Source organism: Acomys minous (genome assembly GCF_964271855.1).
Source record: "Acomys minous genome assembly, chromosome: 20".
Lineage (NCBI taxonomy): Eukaryota > Metazoa > Chordata > Mammalia > Rodentia > Muridae > Acomys > Acomys minous.
Window position 1 is genome coordinate 23253158 of NC_140502.1, and position 6000 is coordinate 23259157.

The following is a 6000-nucleotide window of genomic DNA, read 5'->3' on the forward strand; positions in this document are numbered from 1 at the left end:
CAGGTGTACATGCAGACAGCACTGTATACACAATAATAAATTAATCTTTAAAAGATAAATGATAAGAGCTAAGCCTGGCACGGTGGTGCACGCTTGTCATCCCAGCACTCCGGGAGGCGGCTCTCTGTGAGTTCGAGGCCAGCCTAGTTTACAAAGTGTGTCCAGGACAGACTACACAAAGAAACCATCACACGAGAAAAAAAAAAAAGAGAGAGAAAAAGAAAAACCATCACACGGGCTGGAGAGTTGGCTCAGTGGTTAAGAGCACTGTATGCTCTTCCAAAAGACCAGAGTTCAATTCCCAGCACCCACATGGCAGCTCACAACTGTCTGTAACTCTAAGATCTGACACCCTCACCCAAATGCACATAAATTAAAATTAAATAAAAATATTTAAAAAAAAGAAAAAGAAAAAAGAAAAACTATCACACACACACACACACACACCAAAGCAAAACCAAGAGCTAGTCCGGTGTGGCAGCCCATGCCTTTGAAAGGCAGAGCAGGGGGTCCCTGAGTTCAAAGACAGCCAGTTCTAGGAACAGCTATGGCTACCAGCCCCTGTCTCAAAAACAAAACTAATAATAAAAGAGGCAGGTCCTGGGAAACGACTTCCTGGGTAAAGTGCTTGCCCAGTAAGAATGAGGGCCGAAGCTGGGACGCCCGGAACCCACATAAAAGTTGGATACAGTACCACAAACCTGGGATCCAGAGCAGTCCCCACAGTTCTGAGGGCCAGCTAGCCCTGCCATAGCACAGCTGAGAGCCGATCTCTCCAAGTGGAAGGTGAGACCTACCTCAGTGACCCTCAGACAAGGACAAAATGCTAATTAAATCACAGCCTTCTTGCTGGGCGTGGTGGCGCACGCCTTTAATCCCAGCACTCGGGAAGCAGAGGCAGGCGGATCGCTATGAGTTGGAGGCCAGCCTGGTCTACAAAGTGAGTCCAGGACAGCCAGGGCTACACAGAGAGACCCTGTCTCAAAAACAAAAAAACAAAAAAACAAAAAAAACAAACAAAAACAAATAATAAATAAATAAATAAAAACTTTAAAAGTAAATAAATCACATCCTTCTCTTTCTTGAAACTTCCAGCAACTTCTCCCACTCCCACCCCCACTCAGAAGAGAAAACAAGGGCCTGACTCAGGCTCACACCCAAACGGCCTCCTCAGTTTCTTCCCTTACTCCCCTTCACGTCAGTCTACTCATCTGGTCTCCTTCCCACCCTAAGCTCATTTGTACCACAGGACCTCTGTTCTGCCTATGACATCTTCCCAGAGGGTAGCTTTGCCGGTCACCGTATGTCGCCTGCTTTTGCTGGCTCCATATCCCACGAGGACCGCTATTCCGTTACAGCCTGTTCAGTGTTACTGTCGTCCTCGCTGTCAGACGGTGGTTAGGGCTGGAATCCAGAGCCTTCCACGCGCTCAGTAAGTGTTGCGCCTGCCACTAAGCTGCACTCTAGCCCTGTTTGGCTTGTTTGTTTGTTTGTTTTTGTTTTGCTTTTTTTGAGACAGGGTCTCTCTGTGTAGCCTTGGCTGTCCTGGACTCGCTTTGTAGACCAGGCTGGCCTCGAACTCACAGCGATCCTCCTGCCTCTGCCTCCCGAGTGCTGGGATTAAAGGGGTGCGCCACCACCGCCCGGCAACTTTTTTTTTTCCCAAATGCATTCTTTTTTTTTTTTTTTAATGTGTATGAGCACTTTCCCTGCATGCATGTCACTGTTCCACATGTGTGTCCAGTATCCTGGTACTGTGGTACCTTTGAGCCACCGTGTGGGTGTAGGAATTGAACACTGGTCCTCTGGAAGAACAGTCCTGTTATTTTGTTTTCGGGTTTTTGTTTGGTTTTGTTTTTGAGACAGGGTCTCTCTGTGTAGTCTTGGCTGTCCTGGAACTAGCTCTGTAAACCAGGCTGGCCTTGAACTCACTCGCCTGCTTCTGCCTCCCAAGTGCTGAGATTAAAGGCCTCTGCCACCACCGCCCCTGTACAGCAGCAGTGCTGTCCTTAACCACCTAAGAAGCTGTTGTTCTAGGCCCTGTTTTTCTTTTGATATGGAGTCACTGTGTGTAGGTGTGAGACACTATAGTCCTTTGACTTTTTGTTGTTTTGGTTTTTTGAGACAAGGTTTCTCTGTGTAGCCTTGGCTGTCCTGGACTCACTTTGTAGACCAGGCTGGCCTCGAACTCACAGAGATCCACCTGCCTCTGCCTCCCCAGTGCTGGGATTAAAGGCGTGCACCATCTTGAGTTTCCTTTTCTTTCTTTCTTTCTTTTTTTTTTTTTTTTCTTTTTTTTTCTCCCCCAGAGTTTCTCTGGTTGTCCTGTAACCAGCTCTATAGTCCAGGCTGGCCTCGAACTCACGGAGATCCACCTGCCTCTGCCTCCCAAATGCTGGGATTAAAGATATGCACCACCGGGGCTGGAGAAGTGGCTCAGCGGTTAAGAGCATGGTCTGCTCTTCCAGAGGTCCTGAGTTCAATTCCCAGCAACCACATGGTGGCTCACAACCATCTGAAATGTGATCTGATGCCCTCTTCTAGTAAGCAGATATACATGTGATAGAGCACTCCTATGCATAAAATAAATAAATATTTTTAAAAAAAAAAAGATATGCGCCACCATGCCTGGCCTGTTTTTGGTTTTTGGTTTTTGTTGTTGCTGCTGTTGTTTTGTTTTTTGAGAGAAGGTGTCTCTGTGTCCAGGAACTCACTATGTAGACTAGGCTGTCTTTGAATTTATAGCAAGTGGCCTGCCTTTACCTCCCTGAGTGCTGGGATTAAAATCATGCACCACCATGCCCAGTTTTGTTTTTTGTTTTTTGTTTTTTGTTTTTGGTTTTTTGAGACAGGGTTTCTCTGTGTAGCCTTGGCTGTCCTGAACTCACTCTATAGACCAGGTTGGCCTCGAACTCACAGAGCTCCACCTGCCTCTGCCTCCTGAGTGCTGCGATTAAAGGCGTGCGCCACCTCGCCCGGCTTGTCTGACTTTCTTAAGAGCACCTGTGCAACCCAGGTTATTTATTACCTCTTCATGGTTGGTCTCCAACTCTCCCAGAAACTCTCAGAGGAGGAACTATGTGGGACTTTGCCCAGTGGTGCTCCCCTCCCCCGCCCTGGTGGGTGCTCCAAAATTGTTGGCTGGGGAAAAAGGGCTCAGTGGATGAAAAACACTTGTCATGAAAACATAAAGGCCCGAGCTTGGATTCCCAGAACCCACATAAGAACTCATGGGAATGGCAGCTGCCTCTGATCCCAGCATTCAGGAGCTAGAGGTGGAAGATCCTCACATGGGCCCGAGTCAGTGAGCTCCAGGTTCAACGCAAGGCTCTGGAGTCATAGAGGAAGATACCACACAGTGTTGACCAGCTTCCACATGCATGTGGACACGCGTGTTTGTGCACCTGCCACATATGAATATAAATGCAACGTACATACAAGAAGGAAAAAATTGTTAACATAAGAACGAACTCCAAGCCGGGCGGTGGTGGCGCACGCCTTTAATCCCAGCACTCGGGAGGCAGAGGCGGGTGGATCGCTGTGAGTTCGAGGCCAGCCTGGTCTACAAAGTGAGTCCAGGACAGCCAAGGCTACACAGAGAAACCCTGTCTCAAAAAACTCAGGCTGACAGTCGGATGAAGTCCTGAAGGAGATGACAACCAGAGCAAAAGGCCCTGAAGGCAGAGAGAGCGTGCACCAGAACAAGTGTCACACAGCTGTGGCCATGGCAGCCTGAGCAAGCGGCTGAGAGAGTAAGGGCAGTCGCCCCGTAGGGTCTAGTGGCTGTCTGACTGGGAAGATTTTAGTTTCCTTTCCTGCAGAGGGAGGGTGTTCGGCAGAGGCGAGGAGATCTGACTCACCTTTTTCTTGGAAGTCTTTTACTTCCCTAGAGCAAGTGAGAGGAGCTGGGCATGGTGGCACAAACCTTGTCATCCCAGCGCTTGTAGGGGGACAGGGGATGGAGGGAGGGGCGCGGGGGAGCGGAGGCAGGAGGATGGCCAGTTCTAGGTAAGTCTGGGTTACTACTGATAGAGATCGTGTTCAGAAACCAAACAAACAGATGAGGAGGAGGAGGGAAAAAGAGGATGAAGAGGAAAGGGAGGAATAATTCAGGAGCTTGTTAGCAGCAACCAGCCAATCTCAGAAGCACCGCCGCCCGCCCCCCCCTCCCCCCCCAATTTCCAGGCGAACAGACAGGAGACTCAGAGCGGCCCAGCTCCTTCCCTAATTAAGAACTGGCCCCAGAAGTGGAAAGGCTGGCCCTGCCGAGGGACCAACCCCAGAGGCCAGAGTCCACCTTCCCCAACCCGCCCTCCCGGGCCGGACTGTGGTGATGGGCGGGGGGGGGGGGGGGGGGGGGGGGGGGATGGGCCGCGGAGGCCCTGGGCGTGGCGCTATGGCCGAGTCCCACCCACCTGCCCACCCTCGGAACGTGCTGGCCGGCGGGCAGGAGACCTGGGGAGGCAGCAGCGGAGGCCAGCAGCCGCCCTGGCGCCTCCTCCCTCCCCAGGGGCCGGGTGGGGCGGCTGGCTAGGGGCGGGACGCTCCCCCGAACCCGAACCATCCTCCTTCCCTCCCTCCCTCGCTCCCTCCCTCTCTCCCCAGCTGGCGAGATTTCCCCCTTTTTCCTCGCCTGCCAGGCCCGGTGGCTTGGCTCTGGTTTCATTTCTCAAGGCTCTCTCTCTCTCCCTCTCTCCCTCTCTCCCTCTCTCCCTCTCTCCCTCTCTCCCTCTCTCTCTCTCTCTCTCTCTCTCTCTCCCTCCCTCCCTCCCTCCCCCGTCCCCAATTCCTGAATTCCTAACTCCTCCACTTTCTAGTCCCAGCCTCAAAGTCACCTCCTCAGGGAGGCTCCCGCCGACTACCCTGGAAGCTGGCACCTCTCCTTTAGGTCTCTCTGCCATTTCGCCCTGTCCAGTTCCCTTCGAGTCTCTTATCAGAAGCAGATCTCTTCTCTTCTTTCTTTGTTCCTTTCTTCCTTTTTCATTTAGCCCTCTTCAAGGGTCTTGTCATCTCACTTCGTTCAATATGGACAAAGGTCTGAAACTTTTTTTTTTGGTTTTTGGAGACAGGTCTCTCTGTGTAGCCTTGGCTATCCTGGCCTCGCTTTGTAGACCAGGCTGGCCTCGAGATCTGAACCTTCTAAGGACTTCTCTTCCTCTCTGTGGTCCCTGACAAACAGCGCCTCAGGGCCTTTGCACTGACCCTCCCCTTTGACATTCTTCCTCCCTCACTTTGCTGCCAAGTCTCAGCTTAGACAGCAACACCTTAGTCCCGCAGTTCTCAACCTGTGGGTCGTGACCCCTTTGGGGGGGTGTCGAATGACCCTTTCGCGCGGGGGAGGGGGGGAGTCGCCTAACAGATATTTACATTACGATTCATAACAGCAGCAAAAAATTACAGTTATGAAGCAGCAACGGAGATAATTTAAGGTAGGGGGTGACCTCCACATGAGGAACTGGATTAGAGTGCTGCAGAGTTAGGGAAGTTGAGAAGCGCTGTGTTCCTCTCAGATCCTGTCACTGGAAAGGTCACTGCAGAAGGGTCAGAGCTTAAAGAGAATTCTCAACAACAGAGTTCTAGGCCAGCCTGGACTACAGAGACCCTGTCTCAGGGAAACTATCACATATCCTCACACCCTAGTCCAAATGGCACACCTTTTGTGGTTTTTTGTTTGTTTTGTTTTGTTTGTTTTTTGAGACAGGGTCTCTCTGTGTAGCCTTCGCTGTCCTGGACTCACTTTGTAGACTAGGCGGGCCTGGAACTCACAGCGATCCGCCTGCCTCTGCCTCCCGTGTGCTAGGATTGTAGGTGTGTCCCACTGTGCCTTTACTATTCTCTTTTTTGAAAAAAAGATGTATTTAGCTGGGGAGTGGTGGCGCAGGTGCATGCCTTTACTCCAAGCAGTTGGGAGCCAAAAGCAGTCAGATCTCTGTGAGTTCGAGGACTGCCTTGTCTACAGAAAGAGTTCCAAGGCAGCCAGAGCTACACAGAGAAAACCTG